This window comes from Monodelphis domestica, chromosome 8 (genome assembly GCF_027887165.1).
Source record: "Monodelphis domestica isolate mMonDom1 chromosome 8, mMonDom1.pri, whole genome shotgun sequence".
NCBI lineage: Eukaryota > Metazoa > Chordata > Mammalia > Didelphimorphia > Didelphidae > Monodelphis > Monodelphis domestica.
The window spans coordinates 163,784,707-163,805,761 of NC_077234.1; positions in this window are offsets into that span (position 1 = coordinate 163,784,707).

The following is a 21,055-nucleotide window of genomic DNA, read 5'->3' on the forward strand; positions in this document are numbered from 1 at the left end:
GGATAGCATTCTTTCATGTAAGTCCCTCATAATTGATCATCCCACAATTAAACATTCCATTTAACCAAAAGACCAAGAATATTTCCTACGTTGGAAAAGGGTTTGACTTTTCTAGGATACCACTCAACACCACCCCTCCGACTCTCATTCTTAAATGTACTTTCCTTGAAGAGTGCATGATTTTTAACTCCAGATACTCCTATTTTTGGCCTTTAGAGTCTTCATATGTACAATGAAGGGTTTGCATTAAATCATCTCCAGGGGACATTTCTACCTCTATCATTCTGCATTTATGTGATGAAATTCCATGTTTAGTGAGCTTTGGGGAACTGAACCCTCCAAAAGATTAGACTTTATAAGCTTTGCAATCTTTGAGTGGCAGTTCATGGGGCTCACAATAGTGAGCAGACTTAGGATATTCAAATGGCCAATTGGAGCATGTTCACAACTGAAACCCACATCTGCAGTCCTGCTTGGTAGACAGCCAATTAACAGGGCTACTGGGCACCAACTGAACCATCATCACTTCTCGTTCAATTATGTCCAGCTCTTCATGATCTCATTCAAGGTTTGTTTGTTTTCGCAAAAATATTGGAGTGGTTCACCATTTCCTTCTCCAGCTCATCTTACAGATGAGAAACTAAGGCAAAGAGGTTTAAGTGACTTGCCCCATGTCACACAGATCATAAGAGTCTGAGGCCAGATTTGAACTCAGGAAGATGAGTTTTCCTGACTTCAGGCCTCATACTTCATTCACTAAGCCACTCAGCTGCCTCCTAAGTAATAAATTGCACAAGGTCAAAGTATCTATGAGTTATAATACATTGGGGAAAGGCTTAGATTTGGAATCAGGGGACCTCAATTCAAATAATATCTCTGATACTAGCTGTATGACCTTTGGTGGTCTACTAAAGTTAGCTTTCTCTGGTTCCAATTATTAAATTTTCAGTGAGCATATAGCCTTCAGAAACTAAAGAAAACTAAAAACCAAGACTTGATTTATTGTTTTGTTAGTTGCCTAGGCTTGATAAAGTGTTGGAGAAAATGTTAATGATGTAGATTAAATTTAAAAGTATACTCCTTCAACAGTATATTAGTGTCCCATTTTTTCACATCCCCTCCAACATCTGTCATTTTTCTTTTCTGTTATATTAGCCAAACTGAAAGGTATGAGGTAGTACCTCATTGTTTTAATTTTAATTTCTCGAATCAACACTGCTTTAGAGTGTTTTTTCATACAACTATAGATAAACTTTGATTTCTTCATATGAAAAATGCCCATTCATATCCTTTGACCATTTATCAATTGGAGAATAGCTTGATAAATTTGAGAACTTACTTGACTAAAAAGACCCATAGTGCATTAGTGTCATAAGAGACGAATTTATGACCAAACAATATAAAGAACAAGGATATAAGATTGATTATTTTGATTACATCAAATTGAAAGGGGGTTACACAAACAAATCCAATGTAGCCAAGATTAGAAGAAAAGTAGAAAACTAAGGAAAAATTTTTCAAGCAACTCAAATTTATCAAGCTATTCTCCAGTTGTGAATTGATTCAGTCATTCTAGAGAGTCAATTGGAACTATGCCCAAAAAGTTATAAAACTTCATTAATACAGAAATACCACTACTAGGTCTGTATTCCAAGGAGATTTTTTTAAAAAAATGATATATATGTACAAAAATATTTATAGCACCTCTTTTTGTGGTGGCAGAGTAAGGAATTGAGGGGCTGGATGCCCATCAACTGAGGAATGACTAAACAAGATATGGTACACAATTGTGATGGAATACTTTTGTTCTATAAGAAATCACAAGCAAGATGGTTTTAGAAAAACCTGGAAAGAATTATATGAACTGATTGATGTAAAGTAAAGTTAACAGACCAGAAGAACATTATACATAATAACAGTAATATTATACAATGATCAGTTGTGAATGGCTTAACTATTCTCATAAATATATAAATATATAAGAATATAACTATTCTCATAAATAAAATGATTCAAGAAAATTCCAAAGGACTTATGATGAAAAATAGTGTCTACCTCCAGAGAAAGAACTGATGGAGTCTGGAGGCAGAAAAATCATCCTTTTTTTAAAATTTGTTTTTCTGGTTTGCATTTTTTTCACAACATGCTAATATGGAAATATGTTTTGCATGACTGCACATGTAATACCTGTATTAAATTGCTTGCCTTTCCAAGGAGAGAGGCAGGGACACTATATTTTTATCATTATTTTATTATATTAATTTTAATATGAATGTATTTTATTACATAAAACTGCTATTAAAGCTAAAAAAAGCTTAAAGCTGCATTAAGATTTTTGGAATACTATGGCAGGGTGGTGTGATAGGATGAATAAAGTAATAATATCTTCAAAAAAGGAGAAATTTTTAAAGTCTCACCTTTATTTGAGAGATTTCATGGGCTAATTAAACTGGAGAGAGCCACAGGAATGACTGGAAGCTGGAAATAGAAAAATCCTCTCTCATCCCATATTCTCCACTGTACTGATAAGAGTTGAAATAAGCCCTTGGAGTCAAGTTTTCTTGGAAGGCCTCCACAAGAGGAGTCCTCCTATTTGAAATTAAAAGTGCAGGTGAGAATTTAAATCAATAGTCTCTTGTTTTCTGTTTGCTTTTACTACAACTTTATTGGATATAATTGGAAGGACTTCTGACAACTGTGGTTACGGGAAAGAATTCTTTTTTTTTTTAACCCTTACCTTCTGTCTTGGAATCAATACTGTTTATTGGTTCTAAGGCAGACGAGTGGTAAGGGCTAGGCAATGGGGGTCAAGTGACTTGCCTACGGTCACACAGCTAGGAAGTATCTGTATTCAGATTTGAACCTAGGACCTCCAGTCTCTAGGACTGGCTTTCTCAATCTACTGAGCCACCCAGCTGTCCCCAGGGGAAAGAATTCTTAACCAAACAGTGACATTGGAGACCAAGAAGAATAAAGTTAATTGTGCTTAAATGAAATTGAAAAACATTTGCATAAACAAAATCAATAGAGCTGGGATAACAAAGAAAAATCTTTGCTTCAATATCTCTGATAAATATCTGCAATCCAAGATATGTATTAAAATTCATAAGTGGTCAAAGGATATGAATAAATAGCTCTCAAAAGAAATATAGTAAGTTATTAACAACCATATAAAATTGTGCTAAATAACTAATAATGAGAAATATAAATTAAAACAATTCTGAGGTTTTACCTCATACTCAATAAATTGCCAAAAATAACAGAAGGTGGGTTGCTTTTTGTTTTTTAATTTTGGATGAACTACAGGACAAAAGACAAACAAATATACTCTTATTGGTGCTGAATTTGCTCTAATCTTGCTGGAAAATAATTTGGATCTCTGCTAAAACAAAAAGTGACTACAATGTCCATTGTGGTAAAAGACTTTAAATACCAAACTGAGGAATTTGTATTTGATCCTAGAGATAATAGGGAGTCAGTGGAGTTTATTGAGTAGGATAGTGACATAATTATCTACATTTTAGGAAAATCACTTTAATTACTGTGATAAAGATAGATTGGAAAGGAAAGAAAAGATACTTAAAAACAATTGAGAGGCTAGTGATATTATTCAAGCAAAAACCACCTGATCTGAGATGGTAGCAGGTAGTAATGTTCGAGAATAGCCAGGTGATGAATGTAAGATATAATGTGGAAATAGGATTGATAGGATTTAACTGATAACATATATAAGGCGAGGGGAAAGTAAAGAATTAGACATGACTCTAAGGTTACCAACTTTAGTGACTGGAAAGATCTAACTATGGAAATCCAAAATAGGGGATGGGTTGATGAGAAAGATAATGAGTTCTGTTTTGGGTGTGTTGAATCAGATGTCTGTAGGATATGAGACTCAAGAGAAAGTCACTTTAAAAAGACTGAATGCTGAATAATTTTAATGGACTATCTCAAAATGAAAGAAGAAATAAGCTAATGCAACTTCCCTTTTTGGGGGATATATGGGACTACAGATTAGGGATGTTGTAAATTCTCTCAAATATGGTAGATGTTTTTAATCAACTATCTTTCTTCTTTGTTTACAAAAGAAAACTTATTGTTTAGGGGAAATGGGAGAAATATATTTGGAAATTACTGTGTTGTAAAAACAAAAGGAATGACTAAAACAAAAACAAATTCCATCTCACCCCTTGATTCTGTCACACTATGAACTATGGTTACAGGTTGCAAGTTGGTCTTTGTGTACTGGAGAAAGGGTGTGAGAAGGTAGAGGGGACCATATAAGGCAATTTTCAGATTTCTTGTGTGAGAACACATAAGACAAAAGAAGTGAAAAAACTTCTAAAAATATTCTTTGTTGTTCATTCATTTCAGTTGTATCTGATTCTTTATGACTACATTTGGAGTTTTCTTGGCAAAGATACTGGAGTTGTTTGCCATTTCCCTCTCCCTCTTATTTTACAGATGAGGAAATGGAAGCAAACAGGATCAAATGCCTTCCCCAGGGTCACCCAGCTAGTGAGTGTCTGAGGTCAGATTTGAACTCAGGAATGAGAGTCTTCCTGACTCCAGGACTGGCTGTATCCATTGCATCACCTACCGGAACCCTTTGGTTGTCAGGAGTCTCTGACATAAGGTTTATGTTAGTAAATACTATTTTGGTGGATTAGAGAAGAAAATTTGAGCATTAGCTTCTAGCTATTTAAAAAAATCTATGGCATAACCTAGAAAATGCTAACCATTTGTTTTATATCTCTACTCAATCCAAGCAAAGGGGAGGGGGACCTACCTCTATACTAAACATGAAAAAGAATTTTCTGACAGTGAGAAAAAGAGAGAAAGAAAGAAAGAAAGAAAGAAAGAAAGAAAGAAAGAAAGAAAGAAAGAAAGAAAGAAAGAAAGAAAGAAAGAAAGAAAGAAAGAAAGAAAGAAAGAAGGAAAGAGAGAAAGAGAGAAAGAGAGAAAGAGAGAGAGAGAGAGAGAGAGAGAGAGAGAGAGAGAAAGAGAGAGAAAGAAGAAGGAAAGAAAGAAAGAAAGAAAGAAGGAAAGGAAATAAAGAAAGAAAGAGAGAAAGAGAGAGAGAAAGAGAGAGAAAGAAAGAAAGAAAGAAAGAAAGAAAGAAAGAAAGAAAGAAAGAAAGAAAGAAAGAAAGAAAGAAAGAAAGAAAGAAAGAAAGAAAGAAAGAGAGGGAAGGAGGGAGGGTGGAAGGGAGGAAGGAAGGAAGAAAGAAAACACCATAGAAATATATTCCCTCAAAGCTTTTAAAAATAGGGTAGATTCTCTCCCTTTCCCCCATTTGTAATGGTTTAACTTTGTTTATGCCTGAAGAAAGAGTTCATCAATCAGAAGACCTTCCAAGGTTATTTATTTTCAGGTTAAATATTCTTGAAGGGTAGAAAGAGTCTTTTAGAAAGTGACAGTGACTTATATGGGAAGGGGATGATATTGTTGTGAATATACTTCCATGACTCTTGGACATGTACTCTCCTAAAGAGTCTCCAGGTGGTCTTGCCACCTCAATGAAAACCTTCTAGATCTCTAGGCATTATTTGAATACCAGTGGACAAAACAGAACGTTCATTGTTTGCATGGACGTGACCAATTTTCCTCTTTTTCCAGACATGAAGCTCTTTAATGCCATCCTTTATGCCATATATAGCCCATGTAATTATTCATAGGTAATAGGTTGTAGCCTAGCCATACCTATCATAATGAATATAATATTTTTTAAAAACTTATAAGGATTTGTGATCTCATCTATTTGAATATTCCCTCCACTGATTAAGATAGCAACCCATTCATAATTGTCCATCTTGCGTGCTTTTTCTGATATTTATTCATGTGTTGACTGTCCTGAAGGTATACAAAACTAAGGGCTACTTTGTATTTCTCTTTGTTTTGTGGGTTGCCATGATTGATAAATTCATCATCAAATAACTACCCTGTCAGGGATGAACCTTTCCATACTTAGTTAGATGGACCTCAGAAATGGCAGTTTGTTGCTGAGACACACAAAATATTTCCTGCATAATATAACCTTTCAGAGCTTATACTTTATTGGCAAAACCTTCAGTAATCAAATATCATCTCCATATCATGACAGAGTAGAATTGGAGTAAGATTTTGTGTAGCACTAATACAGAGAATGTGGAATTCTCATCAGCTTAATGATTTCAAAGTTATTTACCAACTAACTTGCTTGCTTTGGTATGTAACAATGGGTAATTGGAGGTGCTTCCTGTTGTTGAGAATCTGTTTGATTCTGAAAGAAATATAAACATGTTCCTAAAAGAGGGAAGGACTAAAAGGTCCTATTATTTTGCAATATATCTATTTTTTCCAATTAATTTAATTCTAGGAAGTTTACCTTGTAGAGTTGTGTAGACAACTGGTTTAGAAGTGGCTCTTGGTAGTAGTCCGATAACCATGCATATTGCATGATTGGACTAAAGTCTAAAATAATCAAATTTCAGATTTTACACCTCCAGATGAGACCTACAGAATTTGTTATACAATCTCTTTATCCTTTTCAGTGTTTAGCCACTAGGTGGTGCTGATAAGTATTCTGTCTTGGGGAGTTTCACACTCACCCTACTGGTTTGTATATACCCCACTGGGGCAGAAGTGCTAAATTATTACCATGTTCACTATGTAAATGTCTCTCTTTCTTTATGGGGCAGAACTTCTCATTGTCCAGAGGTGCTGGATATCTATCTAATTAAAACTAGCTATGAGCCCCCATCTACTTTAATATGCAATTAACATAATGGAGTTGTCAGGGTGCTACAGTTTTTCTCTTGGCTTAGAATCAATAAGTAAATTCATAGTACATAATAAAACAAAATGAATAATAAAACATAAACATCTACTGATCAGCAGCAAGCTTGCCATTCTTCTACATTATGGAGGTCTCTGTTCTTAAATATAAGACCGATTGGGAGCCCAGAATTTTAGAATATACACAGGGTGAGTTCTTGAGTAGTCCAAAGAGTGTAATAATAGTTTCCTGGGGATTCTTGACATACATGTTACATAGGACTAGTTATCAAGTACAACAAACACAGGAATTCAAAGTCAGGAACTCTGCTCATACACATCATGGGAACCAAAAGAAAAGATTTGATACAAAGGAAAACACAGGGACATTGTTGGTCTATCTGGTCTCTGAAGGAGATCTCCATTCTTGTGTGGAAATAGCAAACCCATCACAAGACATGTCTGTAGCCAACCTGGGGAAGGAGCAGTGCCACCACTGTTCTTATACTACTTTCCCTCTGATCAGAGGACCTCTTCTCTCTTCTAGTTATCTCTCCTTTATAATCATTTCCTGTCTCCAACCACAATCTCAGTCCCCAAAATGTTTAGTGTAGAGGATAGGGAAGAGATAGAAAGAGTAAGAATGAAAGAGCAACACATTAGCAAATTTAGTTGTTTCTCTTCTGTATCCATTTCTGACACTATCTTTATGGCTAAATTAGCATTCTCTGGAGCTTGGATTTTTTAGTTAGTGCATCTTACAAAATAATTGCACACTAGAAGGGGAGACCTAGAAATGTGGTTATATTTAGCAAAATCTCATTGTTTAAATAATGCTTCAATTGATCCATGATGTTATCAATGTGGATAATTCCTCCACTGGTACAAATTACAACCAATTTGTCCCCTCCTGTTGGGTACAATTCTTGTCTATGTCCTTCTATATCTTGTACAGAAAACTGACCTAATGTTCTGGAGGGCTTCCTTGAAGTCTTTTAGCATTTTATGATTATAAGAACATACAGATTGTGCATCTAGTCCTCAATCTAAGGACCATAGGTTCACTCCATCTATTACTTCCAATGCACAAATGCTCACTGATGATATGCTGTAAGCTACCTCTACCTGTGATGAGTTTCTTTATTGCCTTTCAGAACAAATAGAGTTTGATGCTTTGGAGATCACAATCATGAGGCATCTGAAGTTTAAAGGGGGGGGGGGCTTTTGTGATTAGGGAAGTTTGTGATCATTTAAGATGCTATACAATTTCCTAAAAACACTTTTATCCTTTTTCTCTTTTCTTATTCAATTCTGCACCCCCAACTCCCTTTCCCCAATATATTGTTCACTTTTATTAACTGTCCAAGACTGGCTGTCAATCAAACCACATGGCTACTAGTTCTTGTGTACTTTATTTATTTATTACTTTTTAAAAATTAAATGTAGAAATAAATTTTTTTACATTGTAGAATTCAATTTTTTTTCTTTCCCTCTCTCCTCCCCAAAGTAATGAATAGGCTGATATAGGTTATATCTGTACTTTTTAATACATATTTCCATATTGTTCATGTTATGATAGAAGTCACATATCACAAATACAATAAAAATCTCATGAAGGAAATATAGTGGAAGATGGCATGCTTTGAATTGCTCTCAGACCTCAACATTTCCTTGTTTGGCTATGAGCCACTTATGATTATCATAGAGATTTGCTTTGCTTCACAGTTCATCATTATATAATATTTCTGTTACTTTATATATTGTTCTCCTGGTTCTGTATGCTTCACTTTGCATCAGCTCATATAAGTTTTCCCACGTTTTTCTGAACTCATCCTGTTCATTGTTCCTTATGGTGCAGAGTATTACAATTGTATACCAAAAATTATCCATGCATTTTCCAAGTTTTCTTAGTTTTTGCCAAATAGCCAATTCTTTCCTTGAAAGCTTGGATTTGGGGTTTTATTGAACACTAAATTGCTATGGACATTAACTGCCATATATTGATTGCCTAATCTATTCCATTGACCTCCATCCTATTTCTTAACCAGTACCAGATTGTTTAGATGATTACAATTTTATGGTATAGTTTGAGACCTGGTACAGCTAGGCCTTGTTATTCCATATTTTTTTTTTCATTAATTGTCCTGATATTCTTGGCCTTTTGTTCTTCCAGATGAACTTTGTTTTTATTTTTCCTAGTTCTATGAAATATTTTTGGTTAGTTTGATTGGTATGGCACTGAATAGGTAAATTAATTCAGGTAGGACTTTCATTTTCACTATGTTGGCTCAGCCTATCTAGAAGCAATTAATGTTTTCCCAATTGTTTAGGTTTGCTTTTATCTGTGTGAAGAGTGTTTTGTAATTATGTTCAGGTAGTTGCGGGGCTTGTTTTGGTAGATATATCCTCAGGTATTGTATGTTGTCTAGAGTGATTTTGAACGGAATTCTTTTTATATTTCTTGTTGGATTTTGTTGGTGGTAAATAGAAATGCTGATGATTTATGTGGGTTTGTTTTATAGCCTGCTGAAGTTGTTCATTATTTCTATTTGGTTTTTAGTTGATTAGCTGGAGTTCTCTGGGCATATCATCATATCCTCTGCAAAGAGTGATAACTTCGTTTCTTCATTACCTATTTTATCTCCTGTATGGGCATCCTTGCTTTACCCTGACCTTATTGGGAAGAATTTTAGTTTATCCTTATTAGATATAATACTTGATGATTGTTTTATATTGTTTAGATACATTTATCACTTTAAGGAGGGTTCCATTTATTTCAATGTTTTCTAAAAAAATTTTTTATTTAATTAAGTAATTAGAATATTTTTTCATGGTCACATGATTCATGTTCTTTCCCTCCCTTCCCTCTACCCCACCCCTCCCATAGCCAATGTGCAATTCTACTGGGTTTTACTTGTGTCATTGATCAAGAACTACTTCCATATTATTTATCATTGCACTAGGGTGATCATTTAGGGTCTACATCCCCAACCATATCCCCATTAACCCATGTGATCAAGCAGTTATTTTTCTTCAGTGTTTATATTACCACAGTTCTTCCTCTGATTGTGGATAGTGTTCTTTCTCCTTAGTCCCTCAGAACTGTCCTGGATCAGTGCATTGCTGCTAGTAGAGAAGTCCTTTACATTTGATTGTGCCACAGTGTATCAGTCTCTGTGTACATTATTCTCCTGTTTCTGATCTTTTCACTCTGCATCAATTCCTGGAGGTCATTCCAGTTCACATGGAATTCCTCCAGTTCATTATTCCTTTGAGCTCAATAGTATTCCACCACCAACAGATACCACAATTTGTTCCACCATTCCCCAATTGAAGGGCATCCCCACATTTTTTAATTTTTTTGCCACCACAAAGAGCAAGGCTATGAATATTTTTGTACAAGTCTTTTCCCCTATGATCCCTTTGGGGTATAAACCCAGCAGTGGTATGGCTGGATCAAAGGGCAGACAGTCTTTTAAAGCCCTTTGGGCATATTTCCAAATTGCCCTCCAAAATGGTTGGATCAATTCACAACTCCACCAGCAGTGTATTAGTGTCCCTACTTTGCCACATCCCCTCCAGCATTCATTACTTTCCTTTGCTGTCATGTTAGCTAATCTGCTAGGAGGGAGGTGGTAGCTCAGAGATGTTTTGATTTGCATCTCTCTGATTATAAGAGGTTTAGAATACTTTTTCATATGCTCATTGATATTTTTGATTTCTTTATCTATCTGAAATTTTCTTATTCATGTCCCTTGCCCATTTATCAATTGGGGATTGGCTTGATTTTTTGGTACAATTGATTTAGCTCCTTATATATTTGAGTAATTAGATCTTTGTCAGAGTTTTTTGTTATAAATATTTTCCACAGTTTGTTGCTTCCCTTCTAATTTTGGTTGCATTCATTTTGTTTGTACAAAACCTTTTTAATTTAATGTAATCAAAATTATTTCTTTTACATTTTGTAATTTTTTCTAACTCTTGTGTGGTCTTAAAATCTTTCCTTTCCCAAAGATCTGACAAGTATACTATTCTGTGTTCACCTAATTTACTTATAGTTTACTTCTTTATATTCAACTCAATCACCCATTCTGAATTTATCTTGGTGTAGGGTGTGAGATGTTGATCTAAACCTAATCTCTCCCATATTGTTTTCCAATTTTCCCAGCAGTTTTTGTCAAATAGTGGATTTTTGTCCCAAAAGCTGGTATCTTTGGGTTTATCATAGACTGTCTTGCTGAGGTCACTTACCCCAAATCTATTCCACTGATCCTCTCTTCTGTCTCTTGAGCCAGTACCATATTGTTTTGATGACCACTGCTTTATAGTACAATTTAAGATCTTGTGCTGCTGAGCCACCTTCCTTTACATTTTTATCATTATTTCCCTTGATATTCTTGATCTTTTGCTCTTCCAAATGAACTTTATTATAGTTTTTTTTCTAATTCAGTAAAAAAAGTTTCTAGGTAGTTTGATAGCTATGGAACTAAATAAATGAATTAATTTGGGTATGATGGTCATTTTTATTATGTTAGCTCATCCTACCCATAAGCAATGAATGTTTTTCCAATTGTTTATATCTAGTTTCAGTTGTGTGGAAAGTGTTTTGTAGTTGTGTTCATATAATTCCTGCATTTTTCTTGGAAGATTCCCAAGTATTTTATATTGTCTAAGGTGATTTTAAATGGAATTTCTCTTTCTAACTCTTGCTTCTGAGATCTGTTGGAAATACATAGAAATGCTGATGATTTATGTGGGCTTATTATGTATCCTGCAACTTTGCTAAAGTTGTTGATTATTTCCACTAGCTTTTTAGTTGATTCTCTAAAATTCTTTAAGTAGACCATCATATCATCTGCAAAGAATGATAGCTTTTTCTAATATTTTTATAGGTAATGGATGTTGCTTTTTTTGTCAGATTTCTTTTTTGTATCTCTTGAGATAGCCATGTGGTTCTGTTGGTTTTGTTACTGACATGGTCAATTGTGCAGATGGTTTTCCTAATATTGAACCATCCATGCATTTCTAGTATAAAATCCATCTGATTGTGGTATATGATTCTTGTGATATAATGTTTTAATCTCCTTGCTTGTATTTTATTTAACATTTTTGTATCAATATTCCTTAGGGAGAATGATCTATAGTTTTGTTTCTCTGTTTAGCTTTTCCTGATTTAGGAAACAATACAATATTTGTGGCATACAAAGGGTTTGGAAATATTCCCCTTTCTATATTTTTCTAAATAGTTTATGTAGCCTTGGAGTTAGTTGTTCTTTGAATATTCACTTGTGAAACCATCTGGCCCTGGAACTTTTTCTTAGGGCATTCTCTTATGGTTTGTACAATTTCTTTTTCTATGATGGGGTTGTTTAAGTATTCTATTTTTTCTTTTGTTTAATCTGGGCAGTTTATATTTTTGTATTATTTATTCTTCATTGGTTGTAATTTTAACTTTAAAATATTTGATACTAGAAATTTGGTTTTCTTCTTTCTTTTTTAAACAAGTTAAATAGTGGTTTATCTACTTTATTTTTCATAAAATGAACTCCTTTTCTTATTTATTTTCTTACTTTCAAAGATTTTCTTACTTCAAAAATTTTGTTCATCTCTTCCTTGATTTCCACAATCTCTAATTTGGTGCTTAATTGGGGATTTTGCATTTGTTCTTTTTCTGTTTTTTTTTTCTAATTATTATTTGCATGCCCAATTCATTGATCTGCTCTTTCTCTAATTTATTGATATAAACCTTAAGAGATGAATTTCCCCATAACTACTATTTTGGCTGCATTAAATAAATTTTGCTATGTCTTCTCCTCATTGTCATTTCCTTTAATGAACTTGTTGATTATTGCTATGATTTGTTCTTTAACCCATTCATTCTTTAGGATAAGACTGTTTAGTTTCCAGTTAATTTTTAGTCTTTCTTTCTGTTGCCCTTTGTTGAGTATTATTTTTATTGTACTATAGTGTGAAAAGTATGCTTTTAATAGGTCTGCTTTTCTTTATTTGTATGTGAGGTTTTTATGCCCTATTATGTGGTCTGTTGCTGAGAAAAAGGTGTATTCTTTTCTATTCCATTAAGTTTTCTTCAGAGAAATCCCAAATCTAGTTTTTCTAAAGTTCTATTTATCTCCTTAACTTATTTCTTTTTTATTTTTTGGTTGGGTTTATCTACTTCTGTAAAGGAAGGGTTGAGGTTCCCCTCGAGTAACATTTTACTATATTGTCCTATAACTCATAGGTTTTCCTTTAGAAATCTGGATACTATGTCATTTAGTACATATATGTTTAATATTGACATTGTTTCATTTTCTATGGTGCCTTTTATCATGATATAATTGCCTTCCTTATCTCTTTATATTAGACCAATTTTTACTTTCACTTTATCTGAGATCAGGATTGCTACCTCTGCTTTTTTTTTTTTTTTTACTTTAGCTGAGACACAGTAGATTCTGCTCCAGCCTCTTAATTTACTCCATGTATCTCTCCCTGTTTTAAATGTGTTTCTTGTGGAGAGCATATTGTGGGATTCTGGTTTTTAATCCACTCTGCCATCCTTTTCCATTTTATGGGTGAGTTGATCCCATTCGCATTTGCAGTTATGATTATTAATTTTGTTTTCCTCCATTTTCTCTCTCTATCCTTTTAGCCTTTCCCTGTTCACAGATGTTTTGTTTTTGACAGCTGCCTCCTCCAATTCACCCTCCTTTTTGTTCTTCCCTCCCTCCTTATTCTCCTTGCCTTCCTACTTCCCTATAGTGCCATGATGGGAACCTTTTAGAGATGGAGTTCTAGGCTCCATTCCCACCCCACCCCCCCAGACCAAGTGCCATGCTTGCTACTTCCAGAGACCATGTGCCATGTCCCCCCACCCCATGCTGAGTCTGCCCTGCCCCCCTCCTTACCCCAGTCAAGGGAGGGGGAAAGTGCTCCCATTGGGCTCCTGGGCAAAGGGGTGGTGATATGAAAAAATGTCACCAAGCCCTGTGGAAAGGGAGAATGGAGTAACTCTGCCAGAGTCCCTCTGCTTTTTTAGTAACAAACTCTGGTTGGGGAAGGAGCAAGGATCACTGAATGCCCACAGAGAAAGCTCTGTGTGCCATCTTTTGCACCCATGATATAGATTTACCATCACTGCTATGGGGTAATGTAGGTTTTTATAACTGGCAGAATGTGGGAGTTATATGATGTTATATGATATGAAGTTTCAACTATAGCCATACCTTTCGTCTTCTTCTCTACTGTATTTGCCTCTTATGGTGCCTCTTTCCCCCATCTATCTAGTTTTCCTTTTCTCTTCTCCCCATGTGTTATTCTTTCCTAATTCCTTTTTTTTCTGGGAGGTGAAGGGGGTATCAGCCCATATTATTTAGCTTCCTTTCTTCTTTCTATGTGTACTCCTTTTCTTTGCTCTGATGATGATACAATTCTTAAGTATCTTAGGTATTTTAGGTATCTTGCATACTTTAGGTATCTTACTTTTCTCAAGTGTCATAGATATCTAATTATTTCAAATATTATATATCCAGGTCTGAATGTACACAAATCAATCTTATTGACACCCTTAAGTTTTCATTTTACTTTTTTTATTCTCTTGAGTGTTGAATTTGTTCATCAAATTTTCCTTTTAGCTTTGGTTTTTGGATCAGGGAAGACTGAAATTCCTCTCTTTCATTGAATGCCAATTTCTTCCCCTGGAGTGTTATGCTCAGTTATGCTTGGTATGTAATCCTAGGTTGTAGTCCTTCATTTGCCTTTTTGTATACCATATTCCATGTGTTCTGGTCCTTTAATGTAGAAGCTGCTAGATCCTATGTAATCCTATGTGACTCCCAATATTTGAATTGTTTCCTTCAGACTACTTGTATTTCTTTTTTCTTAGCCTAGGAATTCTATAATTTGGCTATAATTAGTCCTGGGGTATTTTATTGTGGGGATCTCTTCTAGGATGTTATTGGTGGATTCTCTCAATTTCTATTCCCCCTCCACCCCAGTTTGAGGATATCATGGCAGTTCTCCCTGATTATTTCTTATAATATGGTGTGCAGGATTTTTTTTTTTTAGTTTTGCTTTCAGGTATTTAGATGATTTTTAGATTATTTCTCCTGGATCTATTTTCTAGATCAGTCATTTTCCCAGTGAGGTATTTTAGATTTTATTTTCTTTTTGCATTTTTGGGAAAATTTTGTCTTATTGTTTCCTGATGTCTTACAGTTTCATTAACTTCTATTTGTCCAATACTAATTTTTAGAAAGTTATTTTCTTCCTTGAGTTTTTGTGTTTCCTTTTCCATTTGGTCAATTCTACTCTTTAAAAAGATTTTTTTTTCAATATGGTTTGGGTTATTATTATTTTTTTTGGTCTCCATTTCCATTTGTTCCATTCTATTCCTTAAGGAGTTGTTTTCTTCAATGTATTTTTTGCCTCTCCTTCCTTTAGACCTAATTCTAGTTTTTATGGAGTTCATTTCTTCAGTGAATTTCCCTCCTGCTATTGAGTTTTTGTGTCAATTCTTATTATTTGTTTTTGTTTTTACTTCTTTTCAAGCTCTTCCAGGGGTTCTTTGGGGACCTGACATCCTTTCACACTTTCCTTTGAGGCTTCCCATTTTTTCCTTTTTGGCATTGTTGCCCTCTTCTGAGTTTGTATTCTGGTCTTCCCTGTCACTAAATTAACTTCCTAAGGTCATGGTTATTTGGGGGGGGGTTGTCTTTTGCTCATTTTAAAAGTTTTTTTCTTCTGTTCTCCTTATATATCTGTTGAGGTACTTCTCTGTTCCTGGGGTAGATGGCACAATGCTCCAACTTTGCAGAGTATTCTTCTCTGGTAATTGAGGTAGGCCCAGCTGCCTTTGTTTCTCACAGTGTGTCTGTCAAGAAGGTGGCTCTGCTGGCTTTCTCCTGGGAGGTTTGTTTCTGTTTTTTTCCAGGTATATTCAGCACTTTGTGGTAACCATTCCTCTGTTGTTTCATGGGCTGAGATGGTCCCTGCTCTGCTGTTTCTCTACTCTTGACAAGTGGCTCATACTAGGCCTGTGTTCTGGGCTTTGCTGCCTCAGGCTTTCCATGGAAGTGTGGGATCTCCTGCCTTTTCTGCCTTCCATACCTGTGTAGAGTAGCTTGAACTGGGCTTCTACCCATTCTGCACCTTTGTTGCCTCTATCAGAGTCATAGCATGTTGGGCTTGTAAGGAATTAAAATAAGGGTTTGGCTAAATATGTGAGAATTCTAAAATAATATGGTGGTCACTAATTTAAAAATTATAGCTCAAGTCAAAATGACTTTTAATAGATTTTATTTACAAAGAGGTGTAAAGAGTGAAAGTAGAGAAATACAAAAAGATGGTAGAGAAGATGTCTAGCCTATCACACTAAATATTGTTCCAGTGCTCAGTTCAGCCTAGCAGGGCTTGTTAACCATAGAGTGGAAGAATAGGAGTTCTACACACTCAGCCTCCTCCAAGAGGGGAAGTCCTCTCTGGAACTAATCTCTCTCCAGAAACCAGGAAAGGAAGGCCAGCTACTTGCTCACCCAAGAACCAGTCCAAGAGTCAAGGTCCCAAGTCAAAGCTGAGGTCCAAGTCATAGCTTCAAGCCGCAGTCCCAGTGCAAGATCCTTTAAGCTAAAGATTCAAGTCAAAGACAACTTTCTGAAGACTTTCAGGACTTTTTATAGTCACCTCTATCCCTTCCCCTCTCCACAGGGGCCAATCACAGCTTCTAAATTGCCTAGAACTGCCCAGGGGGGAAGTGTCTATGGGATCCACACCTCATTCTCTGGAGGTATCAACTCTTATCAAAGGATTCACAAGTTTCTGACTGTTTGAGTTAAAAGGGTGGAGCTCCCCAAGTAAGTGACTTGTGAATTGTCTTACTTGATAACAAAGTGTTAAATAGGGGTTAAGTAAGTGTTAAATTAAAATAGACAAAGATAATAAAGAATTCCCTTTCACAGGTTGCTCAAAGATATGCTGGTTCTGGTGAATGCTATGTTGCCTGGGCTTCTCTCTCTTCTTACTCCAGTGAGACATGTTCCTCCAGTTTTCCTTTGTTTTGAGAAAATTTCCCACCCCCCAACTCTGTGTAGGAAATAGGGAGTGAGTGAAGCATCCTTTACTTTGCCATCTTAGCTCCCAGCATGAAACTGTGGTGTACTTTTTAAATCATTGCTTGAGCTTGGCCTGGGATGTTCTGCTTCTTCCTTTTCTGGCACTTTGTCTTGTCTTCCCCAGAGTCTTTTGCCAGGATGTCATCTTCCGTGTGATCATCTTCAGCAGAACATATGTGGTACTTTTCAAAATCGTTTTAATTGTCATTGTGTTTTGCTTAACCAACTCCTAGAAGCATATAATTTCAGGCAGACAATAGTGGCATGGGAAAATAAAGCAAATAAAACCCTTATTAAACAAATATTAATAATATAAAATTGAATTCATTTGTTATTCCACAAAATTGATGTATATTATGTTTATGTGAAGAGGCCATTCCTCTGGTTAACTTTTCATCCCATTTCTCCCTCTGCCTTAACCCTTCTAAACCCATTCTTTGCTAACATGATGACTTATAATTTTACCTCTTAGTACTTTCTCAGTTCATTAACCCCATCTGAAGATTCTTACTTCACTGAGACAATTGAGGGTTACTTAATTTCTTCATCATCTCTTGCTATCATCTATTACTCTCTCTTCCTTTCCTCCAGGCTGTGGCTTTTTTCCTTTCCAAGACAAGCCCCTCCAAAGTGTATCCTTGATCCTTTCCTCTCTTGTCTTATACAACAAATTTCCCATCTTTTATCTTAATCTTTTCCTATCTATTGGTTCCTTCTCAACTGCCTTTAGACATTCCAAACTCTCCCTGTCCTTAAAAATCCTTAACTAGACCCTATTATCCCCTCAGTCTATCACCCTACATTTTTCTTCACTTTCTCAACAAAACTCCTGGAAAAAGCTATCTGCATTCATTGTATCCATTTCCACTCTTTACTCTTACTCCTCAACCTTTTATGGTCTGATTTTTTTTTACCTTACCATGCAACTGAAATTACACTCTCCAACGTTATCAATAATCCCTTAATGGACAAATCTGATGGTCTCTGCTTTGAGAATTTAGCACTAGTCTACACCCCTTTTCTTTCTCTTGGTACCCTAAGATCAGCCTTGGATTTTAAAGGGAAAGTTTCATATTGAATTTGAAAATAGCCCATTCTCTAAACCCTATTCTTTGACTGAATTAGGAACAAAGGCTGATACATGTCAATGAACAACTTATGATAAAAGGAATCCTTGCCTCCTGTCCCACATGACCCTTGGCATCTGGAAGACCAGTCTGTGATCCAGACTGAGGTTCTAGTCTGCTAAATCAGAGGAACTTGTAAAAGTGACATCATGGAAAATATAAGTTTGGGTCCAAAAAGGAAGAGGTCTCTTTGGCTAGGATTCTCAGAGCAAGATAATATTCTTGGGAAATGGTTCTGGAGCCTGGAGAAGGTTTGCCACATGTGGCAAGAGGCCTTTACTTTCTCTGACCTGCTCTTTTATTTAATAAATAATTATAAATTAAGATATATTCTCCAGATAATTTTAATCTTAGCATTGCCCAATTCTTTCTAATTTCTCTGTTGCAGTAGAAACTTTCGATTGACCTCTCCTAGATATTCTCTCTCTTCTAGGTTTTTGTGACAATAGTTTCTTGTGGTTCTCCTCCCTATTTGACTTGTCCTTCTCCTTTGCTATTTCATCATCTCTTAATTATGGGAACATCTTAAGGCAATGATTCAGGCCCTCTTCTTTCTCTCTACAAACTCTCGTCAACATCAATTAAACCATAGGCTTAATGATCAGATCTCTATATCCAATGTCAATCTTTCTCCTGAACAATTTGAAATGTTTAATTGACTTTTGGCAGTCAGTCCCACATTGCCAATTGCTAACTGAACATTTCAAATTGGATGTCCTGGAGAAATCACAAACTCAACATATCCTAATCAGAACTCATTATTGTCTACCTTTCTCCCTAAATATTTCATTCTACTGCATTTCCCCACTTCTCTCAAAGGGACAGTCATTCTTTTGGTCTCTCAAGTTGGTAATATTGCTATTATTTTCAACTCCTTCCTCTACACTCCCTTACACAGTCACATGCCAAACCTTGTCATTTCTGTTTCCACAGTGTCTCTCACAATTAAATCCTCTTTTCCCATACAACCTCACTCTCTCCTGAAACTCTTATTACTTCCCTATTGAAGTATACTAATGACCCCTGATTGGTCTCCTTAAATATTCATCCACTCCCAATCCATCTCCAGCCAGTTTCCAAAGAGTTTATTTAAGTGAAGGTCTGCTGATGTCCCTTGATTACTTAACAAACTCCAAAGGCTCTGTATCCCTAATAAAATGTAAGGCCCTTGAGGTAAGAACCCTTTCTTTTTTTGTTCTTGTATCTCCAGCATTTGACATAAAGCAGGTGTTTTAAAATGCTTATTGATTATCAAATGCATTTTGTTGGTCTCATTTATCAATTTAAGAAATATTTATTAATTTTCAATGTACTAAGTTTGGGGATTGGTATTGTGGGGAAATACAAAAATCTTCCTTCACCCTCTTCCCATCTGGGACCTCACATTATTTTGCCCTCTTTTTATTACTCTCTAATATATGTAATATACTATTTTAAGTAAAAAGAGTTTGGGGTTAAAATCTTGGCTCCAAAACTAAAAATCCCTGGAGCTATGGGCAAGTAAATTAATTGCTCTGAATCCCAATTTCCTCATCTTTAAAATGAGATGAACAATATCTTTGTTAAGTTACCTAAAAGAGTTGTTTTGAGGATTAAATGAGATAGAGCAAATAAACTATTTTATTAATACTAAAAAGTAAAGAAGAGAAGAAGTAGCAGTATGATGTAACAGAGTGAAAGATTGCCTCAGAGTCTGGAAAACCTGAATTCAAGTCTCATCTCTGACAGATACTGGTTCTGTGACTATAGGCAAGTCACTTAACTTCTAAGTAATTGAGGCAATTCTATAAGACTATAACTGGCAGAGAAGGTGCTGACCTGATTTTGTAGTAGAAATTTTCTCATCAGGGAATTTGGTTAATTTAATAATTTTTAAAAATTAATTTAGTTATAAATATATTTACTTAATAAATAAATTTATTTATAAATATAATACTTTAACTTAAAGTATTTAATATTAATGAGATCGGAGGCCCAATTCTGGCCATTGTCTATTCATTTTATGAAGATAGAGATCAGGTTTTATCTAGAATCTTCATCTTCTCCAATTCAGAGGACAAAACAAATGCTTAATAAAATACAGAAGGAATTTCATCTCCTTTTCCTATTAGTAATTTCACAAACTAGTTTACAAAATGAACTTAAAAATCCACTAGAAGCAAATGATGAGAATCTATAATATCACTTGACAATTGGCTTTAACCACTTTATCTAAAATAGGGTTTTAAAAAGTGATTTTAATAACAAGTTTGTTAAATTACTTTACAATGCCTTTTCTTACACCGCTTCTCTCATAAAACCCTATAGTGCTTGCTGGTAAAAAATTTATAATCCACATAAGTAATTGCACTTTTCCATCTCATGTTGAACAACTTCCTGGATGTTTGCCATTTCACAGACAAAATTTATTTCAGTAGATTAAGGGGGCAATAAATGGATTAAAGGATATTTGTAAAAATTTCGTGGTTATACAGAATGGGGCCACTGCAACAAGGGCTGTTGACACCCAGGGGAATAAACCTTGTTCTTAATCTTTTTAATGGTGAAAAGAACAGAGTCCCTTCTTCACAGGGCTCTTTAAGGCTCTAACTGTATTTATAGGATCAGGAAAAAGAAGAGATACAGAGAAGAGCTGAGAATTCCATCTACTGATTCGAGTTAAGAGTAGGTTTAAGTAGAGGGATAAGTCTTGAAGAAGAATTTTCAGATTTATGCTTGACATACTGGGAAGATTATGCCATTGTAAACTGCTTTACAGATGAAAAGTTCTTTCTTTTTTTTTTTATAAACCTTTACCTTCCATCTTGGAGTCAATACTGTGTATTGGCTCCAAGGCAGAAGAATGGTAAGGGCTAGGCAATGGGGGTCAAGTAACTTGCCCAGGGTCACACAGCTGGGAAGTGTCTGAGGCCAGATTTGAACCTAGGACCTCCAGTCTTTAGGGCTAGCTCTCAATCCACTGAGCTACCCAGCTGCCCCCCTGAAAAGTTCTTTCTAAAGACAAGAACACTCAATAGAAGACTGTTATCCTTGCTACCTCTTTGCCACATAACTGGTCAGACTGAAAAG